Source organism: Pantherophis guttatus, chromosome 3 (assembly GCF_059756535.1).
Source record: "Pantherophis guttatus breed Tessera chromosome 3, ASM5975653v1, whole genome shotgun sequence".
In the NCBI taxonomy this organism is placed as follows: Eukaryota; Metazoa; Chordata; class Lepidosauria; order Squamata; family Colubridae; genus Pantherophis; species Pantherophis guttatus.
In genome coordinates, this window is record NC_142065.1 from 31,715,955 (window position 1) to 31,730,610 (window position 14,656).

General features: G+C 45.7%; 1 protein-coding gene across 25 annotated transcripts in view; it reads left to right on the forward strand.

Annotated features, from left to right (window-relative positions):
• Positions 1-14,656, forward strand: part of EPB41L1 (erythrocyte membrane protein band 4.1 like 1) — a 202,200-nt gene that overhangs the window by 15,537 nt on the left and 172,007 nt on the right. For all 25 annotated transcript variants that reach the window (XM_060689664.2, XM_087889196.1, XM_060689657.2 and 22 more), the window contains one exon: positions 7,045-7,101. The gene's annotated coding sequence lies outside the window, so the exon portion shown is untranslated. The remainder of the gene's footprint in view (positions 1-7,044; positions 7,102-14,656) is intronic.

Genomic DNA, 14,656 nt, shown 5'->3' on the forward strand with positions numbered 1-14,656 from the left:
TATTTTAAAATATTGTTTCCTGTCTAGATTCACGAGCTTGAGTTGAGTAGCTATACACATTTAATAATTAAATAGTTAAGTAATCGTAAAAATAAAACCACCCAGGTTCTCCTTAGATCTCATGGCAGGCACACTTGCTTAGATGTGGTTGAACTAGAGTAGGCGTCTCTGGCTGGAGAGTTCTGGGAATTGAAGTCCACAAGACTGAAAGTTGTACTTTAGACATGCAAAGAGAGAAAAATATTTGTATCCCAAATGAATGGTTCTTTTTCCAACTGCATATTTATGGGAAAATACTCTTGTGTGTTCTTAAAGAAATTTATTTTACACAAGGGAAAACAGTGCTAAGCCATTATGTAGTACTTTGGCTTTACAGTATGAATTGAGCAAATTATGATTTAGACAATAAAAAATGGCTACTGTGAAAGAAAAAAAGTGCTGTGTTTGAACAATATCAGAAGCACATATTAAAAAATGTACTCTTGTATCCAGACTTGAGTTTGGATACATATAAAATATCTCCATTGACAAGAATGGCTGTATCCTTGCTTAGTTGTGGTAAAGAAATGCAGCCGACAGTCAATGTGTATTCTTGTAATAGGCCCAGTTGCAATGGCATCTAAGATGAATCGTCATCCTGTAAATCCAGTGTTTCTCAATCTTGACCATTTTAAAATATGTGGACTTTAACTTCTAGAATTCCCCAGCCGGCTTCTGCGAATTGAAATCCGCACATCTTAAAGTTTTTTTTAAAAAAACCCTGCTCTAAACCTTTGTATATTTTATTGCCTGGTGGTTGAATCCTTTCCATGCTAATAGGCACAGAACGTGCTTGCATTGGGAAACTCCTGAATAATTTCCTACAAGTTAAGGTGACAAACAAACAAAACAACAACAACAACAACAACAACAACAAAAAACAAATAAGGATTCTGAGAAAAGATGAAAGGAGCAATTGGTCCATTTTCCTGTCTTTCCACTCAATCTCCTCCCACTCCCCAAATGATGCTTTTCTGACCATAGAGAACTAATGCTGTATTTCAATGTCAGCTACACGGTTTACTCTTGGGAAAATTCCACTGAAAAACAATGATGCTGTCACATACCTTCTTCTCTAGTGGATAAGGCTGGAGATGGGGTAACATTTCAGGGTATTTCACCTGCAGCTGAAAGAAAATCTTCCTTTGCTTTGCTTTCTGGGCTTGTCTTATTACTTCAGGCACAACTATTCAAGGGGCTGAAAGGCAAGAAAAACCAGCTCATGCAGCAATTTTAGCATAATTTTAAATGGGTTATTTCTCATGGCTTATACTTAGGTGTCTCTTTGGTTTTATCATTTTTGCTTTAATGCTTCCTTTCTTGAAGGAGTTGGATGATGGTTTTCTGTAATGGAGGGAATGGATATTGCAAAGATCAGGTGACTTTTCTATTCTCTCTAAACTTCAGGTGTAGCCCTTTCATCTTACAATAGGTACTCTTCAGCTTAATTGTTCTCCAATAGGGTACTTACTCCATCCAAATTCTTACTTAGCCTGGCCTTCCTTAGCTTCCATATCTGGACAATTTGTTGGGTCTATTTGTCCTCAAGAGTACAAATTTTTGAATAAATAATAAAGCAAGCTCAGGTTTTTTGCTTCCAACCTTTGAGTTTATTATTTACTTAGAAAATGTTTAGGCCTCCTACTACCTTGGCCATTTGGATAGTGTGATTTTAGGTGGTGATTAGGTTAAGTTACCTTATACATTAAGTCATATATGAAATTATGTATATTTAACACAAAAACTAAATTTGTGACATTTCAACATCTGGGAAAATGTTGTTTTGAGATTCCCCCCCAACCCCCCCCCCCCCGTAATAAAGTGGGAACTCATTTCAGGTCCAATGGCAGTTAAATCCATAATGTGGGATTTAATTTTAGTGTAATTAATGAGGGTTCCAGTTGCCTTCCATACATTCAAAATCGGACCATGGTAGGGAAAAAAACCCAAAGCTTTTCCAGATAATTCGTCTAATTATTTCTGGTTTGTAATAAAGCATTCTTGAATGCCAGAGTTGTCTTCCATAAATTTATGATCACAGGGTGCTAAAATCCTTCTGGAAATGAGTGACTTATCTTTTTTATTATACTAAGGATTCATTTTGTAATGATATGCAGCTTAGTTGTGGGTGTACAGAAAAAAAATTGCTGGACTGATAGCTCTATTGTGATTGTCATTAGTGGGAGTAACCTTTCACCATGTTTTTCCAACTTCAAGAGTTACTTAATAATTCTCCTTCAAAGCAATGAAACTTGGAAAAGCAGACACAGGGTGGGTAGTTGTCTTCCTTGCAGATGGAAGGACATTTATCTTTTCAGTGATAATTAGTTGTAAGGACAACCTCAAAATGTAATTAAACCAATAATCAAACAGTATTAATCTAAGGTAACAAATCAGTGCAAGTCAGATCAGTTATGAAACAAGAGATTCAAGGAATGTTTGAAGTTTCATTTTAAGAAATGATGTCATATTAATAGTGCCTGGACCAGGCAAACATCTTTGGTCATGGAGGTTGTGTTGTCTTCAACATTGATGATGCAACCAAAAAGGCTCTACTGATTGACATTCTTGCTCCAAAGAAAAAGAATTTGGAGCTTTCTCTTGCTGAATTCATTTGACGAAGGAACATAAGGCAAAGAGGAAGAATATGTCCTGATTGTAATTATATCCTAGAATATTTACAATTTTATACTGTAGCTACATTAAGGAAGTGCCTTATATATTTCCTATGATTGGTTGCTATATTAGTTCACACTGTGATGATTGCTCCTTCTTCCTGTGAACTAGAACTTCGTTGGACTTGTTTAAGTAGTAGAAAGTATTTGTATTTAAGTTTCTATCTTATAATTATTTGGGAATGACTAGAGAAAATTACTCCCAAACTATTTGAACAAATTATTAGGCGATAAAGAAATTTGCAACGAAATCTGGTATTTGTTTAATCAGAAAAATGTAAAGGTAAAGGTTCCCCTTGCATATATGTGCTAGTCGTTCCTGACTCTAGGGGGCGGTGCTCATCTCTGTTTCAAAGCCAAAGATCCAGCTCTGTCCGAAGACGTCTCTGTGGTCATGTGGCCGGCATGACTAAACGCCAAAGGCGCACGGAATGCTGTTTCCTTCCCATCACGGATGGTCTTATTTTTCTACTTGCATTTTTTTAATGTGCTTTCAACTGCTAGGTTGGCAGAAGCTGGGATAAGTAACGAGAGCTCACCCTGTTACGTGGCACTAGGGATTCGAACCACTGAACTGCCGACCTTTCGCTCGACAAGTTTAGCCCAGGTATAATTTGGAGGCATGGTACCTTTTGAGTTGAATTTATTGAATTATTTTTAAGAAGTGAAACATAAGATAATAATTGGAGCATATCTGAACATGTAAACAAAAATAGCTCTGTCAAAAAATTACTAGTACGACATATTTTCCAAATTTCAGCTCATGTAGAGAGGCTCTTTGCTTAAGTCTTGTTAAAAAGTGGAGTAAACAGGTAATTCATGATCATTAGTAGAAGGATGTTTTCTAGCTTTGCTGTGGGCTGTTTTCAGAAGAGAAAAGGCTGCTTCAGCTGCAAAGCTGCTACATATTTAGGAATTGAAACAAATTGACATATTTAGAAATGGAAGCAAATCAGTCAAGAAGTAAACAGGTAGATTTTAACTTTTTTTTTTAAAAAAAAGTGATACATGTAGACTACAGAAATCAGACAACCTCTAAATGGCAGCAAAGAATTTCCTAAATCCCTTTACTGTTACCTATTGTCCTCCAGACACTATTTGAATATGCAAGACCTTTCCTGAGTTTAAAACTGCCAGACATAATTGCAATCAGGGCAAGGATTATGGATTTATAGCAGTCTTTTTCAACTTGAACCCTTACAGATGTATTGAACTCCCATAATCTCCTGGCAGGATAGCATTGGCTTGAATAAAATCTGATCAGGAAAGAAAGTTGGAACTATTTTATTCACTGTGATTTATCAGTACATTTTTGGCAGTATCCTCAAAACGGTATAACAGCAAAATCAAAAATGGCAGAAATCTCAAGAAAGTGATAGCAGCAGCAGAGGAAAGCAAAGGAAAATACGAGAAAGGACTCTCACACAAATATGAAGATATTTCCTCGGATACGTGATCTGTTTAACTGTCATTACTATTCCTGATTTCCCTGTAAATATTATACTAAGGGAGTGCTGTGGTTGATGGATTGTACTTAGGTATTCTGTGGCTTGTTGCATGGCTGAAGAACTATTTTAATGATGTATTTACTTGTCTTTGTAATGTAGGTTGCTATGTTTTTAGAATACAGTTGGCAGGCTTTGCTTGTAGAGACTCAGGAGAACTGGAATATCAGGACTTGCTGGGTTTGCCAATCAGATAATGACTTGCACTGTACCTTGCTAGTGCTTAATACAACCTTTATTCTTTTTGTTTTCCTTTCCACCACTGTTTTAAGTCGAGCATGCTCTGAAATTCTGCACAAGTGAAGAGTTTGATACTGGACACAAGATTTGCTTTGTATTTTTCTACTTAAAATATGTTTTTTAAAGCCATCCTCTAGACCAGTGTTTCTTAAACGGGGAGGCAATTTAGGCATACTGTATCCTGGGGATAAGGGAGCAATTGCTTCAGGGGTGCGTTTCACGTATCTTTGCTACCGGTTCGCTTGTGTCTGCATGCTCGCTTCACTCGTGCATCCCATCTGTGCATGTGCAGAAGCTTCTGCGCATGTGCAGATCGTATTTGATGATGTCTGGGTGGGCGGGCGGAGCCTCTCACCACCGCTGCTAATAGTTCGCCTGAATTGGGGTGAACCGGTAGCAACCCACCACTGAATTGCTTGTTTGTGAATCAAGGATCCAGTTTGGGATTGCCATTGCAGAGATACTTCTGTAAAACAAGTCTTGGGTACGTTCTGAATCAGTGGAACAATTTGCCTCCAGAAGGCAAGTGGGTGGATTCCAACACTCGAGGTTTTTAAGAAGAGATTGGGCAACCATTTGCCTGAAATGGTATAATGTTTCCTGCCTGAACAGGGGGTTGGACTAGAAGACCTCCAAGGTCCCTTCCAATTCTGTTATTCTTAAAAGTTTGTGAAGCACTGCTCTAGATATTTTGGTTTAAAGTGCCCTGAATATCTGTCCATTTGCTATACTAGCAAAGAAGTAAAGCAGATTTAATCCATAACAATGGGACAGCATCCAATTACTATTCTCTGTTTACACTTTTTACATTGCATACACATATTCTTTGCTTAGCAAACAGTTTACTAAGAACTGAGATGATAAGTATGTCCGGTGGAACATTTTTGCCACTCCCCATGGCTAGCAAAATTAAGGCAGGGTAAATAAGTAATTACCTTTACCCTTTGCAAAAAGCAAGACTTCTGAATTATTAGGTTTGTAAATTGTGTGCTACAGTAACACAGAATTTTGAAATTTTTAAAAAAGTGTGTGATATATTTAGCTGCTTTCTGTATATAGAAACTACTGTATAATGCTGTAGAACAAAGCTGTTAAGGTGAGCTTTGCATTCATTTTTCCAAATATTTACGTGGACATTCTTCATTACACATCTAGTGTACACCATCTGTAGTAATTACCTGTGTTTGTTCTTTTCTAAGAATACACATTAAGTACATTGGATCTACAGTAGCATGTACTGAATGCTGTTGGATGAATGGAAAAACAGTTGTGATATTGTAGTATAGCAGCAAAGAGAATCACCAGGTTTGTTACTGAGAGATATAATCAATGAGAGATATAGTCAGTGAAAATTATGCAAATTATGGGTAGTCTTCTGCATTCGACCATTATTGAGCCCACAATTATGGTTATAAATCATGATGGTGGTTAAGCAGGTCATCACGTGACCATGGCTAATTTTACAGCCATTTTTTGCAGCATTTATTATTTGTGGCGCCTGCATTGTAAACTGCAATGCCCACAAGAGGTCAAATGCTGCTTTCTAGCATCTCCTTGGGGGATACTTGGCAGAAGTAATGCAGTTATATACATAATGAGAAGGTAACATATGAACATAAAATTGGAATGTGTGGTATACTATTTGTTGCCCAGCCTAGAAAAGTACTCATATGTTGAAAGGTGATCGTTTATGCAGGGCTCATAAATGCTCATGGCATTTCTTTCAGCAATTCTGATAGTGAGTGCCTTTACGCAATGCAGAGGTACTGTATACCACTTACAATAAGTGTAATAAGCTGTAGTAAATAGGAGATTGCTAACATTCAGGCACGATACTGTTATGAGTATCCTTGTGTTACATTAATGTTTCCTCCATAAAATACTTTGTCTAATGGTCATATTGAACATGATAATAAATGAATGGATAGATGAAAATAATACTTTTTAAACTGTCTTATGCATGCAGCTGACAAAGTGGGTAGAATTAATGGGATGAAAGATCTGTTATATATATATTACATTTTTGTATATGTATACATGATTTATATATCAGGTAAAGAATATCTTGGGATGACTAAAGACAGACAGATATTCTAGGTCCTCTACATCAGGAGTGGCTGTCATTTTGCTAGCTGGTGCTATAATTAAGAGTCATAGTGAATAGAATGATGCAAAGTACGTTTGCCATGTCATACATATAAGTGAAGTTGGATAGTGGTTTCTCTTTGAAGGGAAGGAGGCGTTTTTCTCAGTTAATCCTATTTTCGTGTTACATTATAATTTCCTACTGAAGTGGTTTTGAGCATTGGCATCACCAAAACTCCAAGGTGTGTTAATGGAGAATCTTTTGTGTGATTCCAGGATTCCTGGAAAACAAAACTTGTGGATGATTTTGGAAGTCATAGTTAACAGATCATAAAAAATACCCGAGTCACATGAACTCACATATGCTGCATAAGATTTATCTTTAACAAATAGGAGACAGGCATGTTAACTATAACAACATCTAGAGGAAACACAATTCTATTGTTTTCAAGAACATTGCTAAACATCCTCCATTCTTTCTCTTATTTTCTTTCCTTTAGTGTCCACCAAGCATCTGAACAGAGATAACACAATCTAGGACATTAACTGGAGACTGGGTAAGTATTTAATTGTCTTTAACAGACCTCTCAATTTCATTTTTTTGAAGTGGAATATCACTAACAACAAAAGGTCCAATCTTTCCTTAGCATGTTTTAAAATTTTAGTTACTATTTAGCTACAGATATTTCATGATAAGGTTTTTCTCAAACATTTCAAGATAATTTTAGAAACCACCAAAGAACAGTTTATGTTATCTTCAGAGTGAACAGAATTGTATTTGGTGGGCACTGAAATGGTTTTTACTAAGAGATCTCTGTTTAGTTTTATCAAAATAAAGATATTTGGGCCAAGGAAGCTACTGCAACTATAGTTAAAGGCAGCAGTTGTTGACTGAAGAATCTGCTCTTTAGTCCTATAAGTTCTACTATAAAAAATAAAACTCTGTCTGCTTTGTGGATGTCCTTGGTGTGAAGATAGCATGCCTCAGAATCATAGTAGTTAGGGATCCACATCTTGTAGTTTTTATTATTTATGTGTCAGTTATCCAAGATTTGATTTGAGATACTAAATTAGCTCAGTTTACATGATTGAATTGATTTGACCTGTCAGTTTGATTGGAAGCATTGATTCAAATTGTTGAATCATTTTGCATACTTAATATATTTTGGGTATGGGCATTTGATGAAGATGTTGGCCTGTTAATTAAAAGTACTTTGATCTTAGGTAGTAATTGTCCATAATTGCATGTGGATTGATGAACATATTTATTAAGTTTGTAATAGAACATATTTATTAAGTTTGCAATTTCTGATGTTGCACCATATATGGCCACAGTATTATTACACCGTGTGTGGTGATCACAGTTTTGGAAATGATGTCCAGTCCATTGAGACATAAAGGCAATGGGATATGCCTCATCAAGACACTGTATTGGAACCTCCTCCATCACTTCCAGTAGCGAGAGAAGGTTTCTACAATGCATTGCACATACACATAACCCACCTCTAGTTTTTTTTGTAGCTCACAAAAAATGCTAGAAGAGGTTATGAAAGCAGCATAAGCAAAAACAAAATGGTAGCTTTTCCTGTGCGCTGCTCCCACTATCCATCAATGGGTTAACTTCTTCAGCCTTTGGCAATAACTGAGTGAGAGCTCAATTTCCCTTTCCTGTTGCCCTGCCACGCCCCTCAATCCCATGATCCCCAGTCTTCACTCAGTTATTGGCAAAGACTGAAGTGTTTTCCTAGAGCTCCAGGCTTTCAAGCCATTTTTTTCCCTTTCCTAGATTTTTATTTTATTTTTGAGTAGTCCTTTATTTTCCTTGTCTTTTTCTTTGGGCTCCCTGCCTGCATCAAGCGGAAGATCAGCTCTACAGCTGAGCGGCGCCGATTGCTCCGGCCGCCCACGCTTCACCTCACAGGCTCCGTCGGCGCTTTAGCGTGGGGGGGGGAGAGCGAGCCTCGGCAGCCACCCACGCGAGCGGCGATCGAAGCAGCCGCCCGACGGAACGACGAGGGAGAGAGCGGAGAGCGGTGAGGCAGCTACCCCTCCCTCCTCCCTCCCCGGCGACCAGGAGCCCTGCGGAGCACTTTAAACGAGCGCGGCAGGCGGTAGGACCTTCGGGCCGCCGCTGTGAGTCCGCAGCCTCCCGAAGCGACCGCAGCTCACACGTGGATCGGAGGAGAGCAGCGCGGCGAGGAAATCAGCCTCCCCCCTCCTCCTCTTCGCTGCCAGAGCCCTTGGGGCTGCACCGGGCTGAGCGCGGCAGGCGGTAGGACCCCCGGGCCACCGCTGTGAGACCGCAGCTTCCCCAGCCCTCGGATTGCAAGCCACGTGCTCCCTCCATTGCAGGGGATTTCCAGATCCGCCATCTTGGCTGCATCCGGATAAGGGTAGCTCCGCCCTTACTGGCAGTTAGAGGCCCACACCTTACATAGGGCCTCCCCAACGGTTCCAGCTGCTTTATATTCGAGGATCTTCGGGCCCCATCCGGCTGCAAGCACAGAAGCCTTTCCCTTTAAGCACTGCAAGCCATATTGTGGAGAGAGCCAGATGGCAGCCTTGGGCTTGTCAGACTCCCCTCTCTCCTCGGACCCAGAGCTTGAAACAAGCCCTCCTCGCAAGGGGTCCAGATCCTCTAAAAAGCATTCAAGGAAACGGTCATCACATCAAAAAGACCGTGGGGAAAAGGCCCCCCCGATCCTCGACAAGGATGCTGCAAGGCGCCATAAGACCCTAGAACGCCTCTGCGAGAAGGCACAGAAGGAGAGAGCGGCAACACCTCTTCAAGGGCCCGAGCCCCCTAGTCCTTCTCCTCAGGTATGTGCGGAGGCGGGCCCTGGCATCACGAGTCTGGCCGAGCTGACACTAACACCGGCAACCCCGAGGGCAGCTGTCCCCAACCAACAGCTGCCTCGGCCCAGAGGAGCATCCCGATCATTGCCAGATGCCCCACTATCGGACCCTTCTCACTGGCGCCACCGTGGGGCGGAAGCTACGTTTACGCCAACGGCAGCTGGCCTGCGTGCCCCAGAGGGACCCCTACCAGCTAGCCAGCTAGACTTCCAGACCATGTTTTCAGCCGCAATGTCTTCCTTCCTGGCCGCAGGCTGGCAGCAGGCCGCAGGAGGGGCCCCCCGCCAACTACCAGCCCAGGGGGCGCCCCAACAGCATCCGGCCCAGCACCAACAGGCGCATGCCCAGTCATCCTCGTCAGAGGATTCAGACCAGGCAGAGGAGGGCCCAGAGACCTTCGAGTTATCAGAGGACGAAGGTCTGATGCCAGATTCTCCGGCTTTTACGGGCCTCTTCCGTCCAGCATTATTCAAGTCGCTCCTGCACAAGGCGCGCCTCACAACCAACTTAGGCGTACCTGGCGAGACCTCCGCGCCTAAACCCGCTACCGCGGGCCCCCACGATGCGCTCTTCAAGTCCTCCAAGCAGGAGAAGGACTGTATCCCATGCCCCCAGCTGTTTTCGGACGTGATCCAGAACCCCTGGGGACAGCCAGCCTCGCTAACAACCCCAAGCAGCCTAGACAAGAAGCTCTACTGCTCAGCCCAGGAATTGGAGGACCTTTTAACTCTGCCATCGGTGGACCAGCCAGTAGCCTCCCTGTCTTCCTCATCAATGGTGTCCACGGATGCTGTAGATGGGCTCAAAGCTGAGGACAAGAGGACAGAGTGGGCCCTCCGTAAGTCCCATCAAGCAGCGGCCTGGGCAATCAGGACGGCAACGGCGACCTCCTTTTTCAACAGAGCCACCCTCATCTGGCTACGCCAACTACAGGAAAAACTGCCCCCGGAAGACGCTAGGCTACATCAGGATTTGAATAAGATCCTAGCCGCCACCGAATATGCCGCGGATGCATCCCTGAATTCCGCCAAATTCGCTTCTAGATCTCTGGCCTCGAACATCACAGCAAGGAGGCTGTTCTGGCTTCGCCCCTGGAAGGCAGACCTAAAAGCCAAATGGAAGCTAGCCGCAGCCCCGTACAAGGCTCCAGACTTGTTTGGGGCAGCCTTGGACCCAGTCTTGATCGAAGATAAAGACAAGAGGAAGGTGCTCCCGTCAGCGTACCGGCGGCAGGACCGCAGATACACACCTTACTCTTACCAGCAGCCCTTTCGGACCAGCTCAGGGCCGAGGGGACCCCCGCCACAACGCTCCCAATTCCAGAGTGCAAGCAGACACCAAGACAGATCTCAGTTCCGAGACCGCGGCCGACCCCAGCAAGCCAAACGGTCCTTCCGCGGGGCCGGTTTCAAAACCGCCAGAAGGGGGAAGTGACGGCCGGGCCGGGGGCCCCATCGGCGGGAGACTCCAACGCTTCCACCGGCAATGGGCCCAATCAACGGAGGACTCGTGGATTCAGCGCACGATCTCTTCGGGGCTCTCCATCGAATTCTCTGGTCCTACACCCAGTCGCTTTGTACGTTGCCCGGTCCCACAGTCCAAAGACCTCAGAGACCTTCTGGCACAGGAGATCGCACACCTGCTGGAGATACGAGCCATAGAACCGGTGCCTCACGACCAGCAGGGTGCAGGCTTCTATTCAACTCTCTTCCTGGTGCCCAAAAGCTCGGGAGGCTGGAGAGCCATTCTGAATCTCAAACGACTAAACCGGTCGGTAAAGTACCGCAGATTCAAAATGCACTCCCTCAAGACAATATTAGCGGGCGTAAGGAGAGGGGATCTCCTCCAGTCAGTCGACCTGCGGGAGGCGTATCTGCATGTACCGATCCACCCCAGCCACCGGCGCTTCCTGAGATTCGAATTTGCAGGTCAGCACTTCCAGTACCGCGCAATGCCCTTTGGCCTCTCGTCGGCGCCTCGTACCTTCACCAAGCTAGTAGCGGTGGTGGCGGCCACACTACACGCCACCCCAGTGCGCCTCCTCTGCTACCTCGACGACATTCTGATCCTATCGTCGTCACACAGCCAGGCAACCAGGGATATGGAAAGAGTCCTGAGGGCATTCCAAGACCACGGCTTTTCCATCAACTTCGAGAAAAGCCAGCTACAGCCATCCTCTCGACTACTGCACCTGGGGGCGGAGATCGACTCGATCAGAGGCCAAGTCTTCCTCTCTCAAGAGAGGATCCTGAGCATTCGAGACCTAATCCAACAGGTCTCGGAAAGGGGGAGAGTGCCCCTGGTACAGCTGGCATCACTCCTCGGGAAGATGGTCTCCTGCTTCGGTATCGTTCCGTGGGCACGCAGACACTCGCGGGCCCTCCAATGGTTCCTGCTGCCCTTTCAGAGAGCAGGCAAGACCAACCTGAAACGCAGGGTAACCATACCACCTCAGGTCCGTCTCTCCCTCGAGTGGTGGAGGTCCCCGGCACTCCTCAAGGGCTGCGAGTTCATGGACCCGGACAGGCTCACACTGACCACAGACGCAAGCCTGCGGGGATGGGGTGCCCATCTGCACCACCTGGTAGCCCAGGGCCAGTGGTCCAGGAGCGAACAGCAAAGCAGCATCAACCTCCTGGAACTACGGGCAATCAGGCTGGCACTACGGCAATTCCGGACAGCAGTTCAAGGCCAGCACGTTCTGATCCGCACAGACAACATCTCGGCAAAAGCCCACGTCAACAGGGAAGGCGGCACGAGGTCTCGCACACTGATGTTCGAGTCCGAGGCTCTATTCGCCTGGGCGGAGTCTCATCTGCTCTCGATCAAAGCGGAGCATATCTCGGGATCAACCAATGTCAGGGCGGACTGGCTCAGCCGCGAACTGATAGACCCAGCGGAGTGGCAGCTACACCCACGCCTGTTCCGGGAACTCAGCGACCGCTTTGGGATGCCGGAGGTGGACCTCTTCGCGACCCCGACCAACGCCCAGCTAACTCGCTTCATATCTCGATACCCATCCGCACAGGCGGAAGACCACGACGCCCTAGGATGCAGATGGCCCAAGGGCCTGCTCTACGCCTTTCCACCGATTCCCCTCATCCCTCGTCTCATCCGGAAGCTACTGGCGGAGGAGGCCGACCTACTGCTGGTGGCTCCCAATTGGCCTCGAAGACCGTGGTACGCCGACCTCGTGGCGTTATCCGTGGAGCAACCCTGGCAGATCCCCCCCCACCAGCTGGAGCTCTGCCAGGGGGCAGTCAGTCATCCAGAGCCTCAGTGGCTACGATTGACCGTCTGGCACTTGAGAGGGTCATCCTAAAGAGAGATAGACTATCAGATGGCGTAGTAAATACTATCCAGGCTGCCAGACGGCCCTCAACGACCCGCATTTACGAGGCTTCGTGGCAGGCTTTCTGCCGCTGGTGTTCTCAGCACCACGAAGACCCAACATCGGCTTCAATCCAGAGCATCCTCGAGTTCCTGCAGTCAGGACTGGAGAAAGGGCTGGCGCCAGCAACCCTAAGGCGCCAGACAGCAGCGCTATCCACGGTCATCGCATCACCTCCCTACCAAGCGCTGTCCCATCACCCGCGCATCAAGGGATTCCTTCACGGCGCCAAGAACTTGCGCCCCCCCACAGTGCACCGGTACCCGTCCTGGGACCTCCCGCTAGTTCTCCGGGCCTTAACAGCCCCCCCGTTTGAGCCCTTGAGCTCAGTGTCCCTAAAACACCTATCGTTCAAGATGGCCTTCCTTCTGGCAGTCACCTCCGCCAGAAGAGTCTCGGAGCTAGCAGCTCTCTCAATCCGGAAGGACCTCTGCATCTTCAGGGACACCACGGTGGTCCTCCGGCTGGACCCGACCTTCATCCCTAAGGTGAATTCCTGGTTCCACCGTGCCCAGGAACTCATCCTTCCGGACTTCTGCCCCTGCCCCCGCAACAGCAGAGAACAACAATGGCACTCCCTTGATGTCCGCCGCGCCCTTCGCATTTACATTGACAGGACAGCGGCCTTCCGTCACACGGAGGCGCTCTTAGTATCCTTCAACTCGGCCTCCATGGGACGGAAGATTTCAGCATCCACGGTGAGCAGATGGATTAAGGCCTGCATCGCGTTGGCGTACGAGCTGAACGCTAAACCTCTTCCGGGAAGGATTCTCCCACACTCCACACGCAGCGCGGCCACATCGGCGGCCTGGACAACGCAGGCGTCGGTGGCAGATATTTGCAGAGCAGCAACCTGGTCATCGGTGACACCCTTCATCCGTCACTATAAGATAGACGCCTACAGCTCAGCAGAAGCATCCTTCGGCCGCAGGGTGCTGCAGACGGTGGTGACAGAGGAGGACTCTGGAGGCACTCAACTTCCCGCCCATGGGGTTTAAACTTGGGTATATCCCATTGATGGATAGTGGGAGCAGCGCACAGGAAAATGGACGTTGTCTTACCTGAACGTCCCTTTTCTGGGCGCTGCGTACACTATCCATACCCTCCCCTTTCTTTTCGTTGGCTTCTGCCCATTACAGTTTGTTGGTGTTTACAGATGGTTTTCATTAAAGTTATGTTCCTTACCTGTCACGGTGTGGTCTCCTATAACTTCGTTCAGACTGGGGATCATGGGATTGAGGGGCGTGGCAGGGCAACAGGAAAGGGAAATTGAGCTCTCACTCAGTTATTGCCAAAGGCTGAAGAAGTTAACCCATTGATGGATAGTGTACGCAGCGCCCAGAAAAGGGACGTTCAGGTAAGACAACGTCCATTCTCTTGATACTGTAGAAGCAGAGGATCTTTTCTTTGAGAAGATGTTTCCAGGAGGTGCTTCTGATAAAGCGTTGTCAAAATAAAACATCCCTTCAGTGCTTTGTCCAGCTATAATTATTACATAAAACCATCATTGTTTTATATTGAACCTCCCAATTGATGTGTAGATCGTTGTGTTCTACCAAAGTTCTGGCACTTTGAACATCTGTGAGGGCTGCTTAGTTGATGAGGCTATCATCCATCAGGGTTTCATTTCAAGTAAAACAAAACTGGCAAAATTATCTCATATTTTATGAGTGTATGCCACTCCCTGGAGCAGGAAAAGCACCTGCTTTCTGAAGGTGAAGCAGTGACTACGGTCTTGTCAAGGAAAATAAATATTCTTGGGTTTAGGAAGGAATCTGTTTCTTGGGAGAATTGTAAATAGGTCTCTAGCATGGATGAAGATAAAATTCAAATGTGTGCCTGAGGGGCTGTCAATTTTTCTCCCT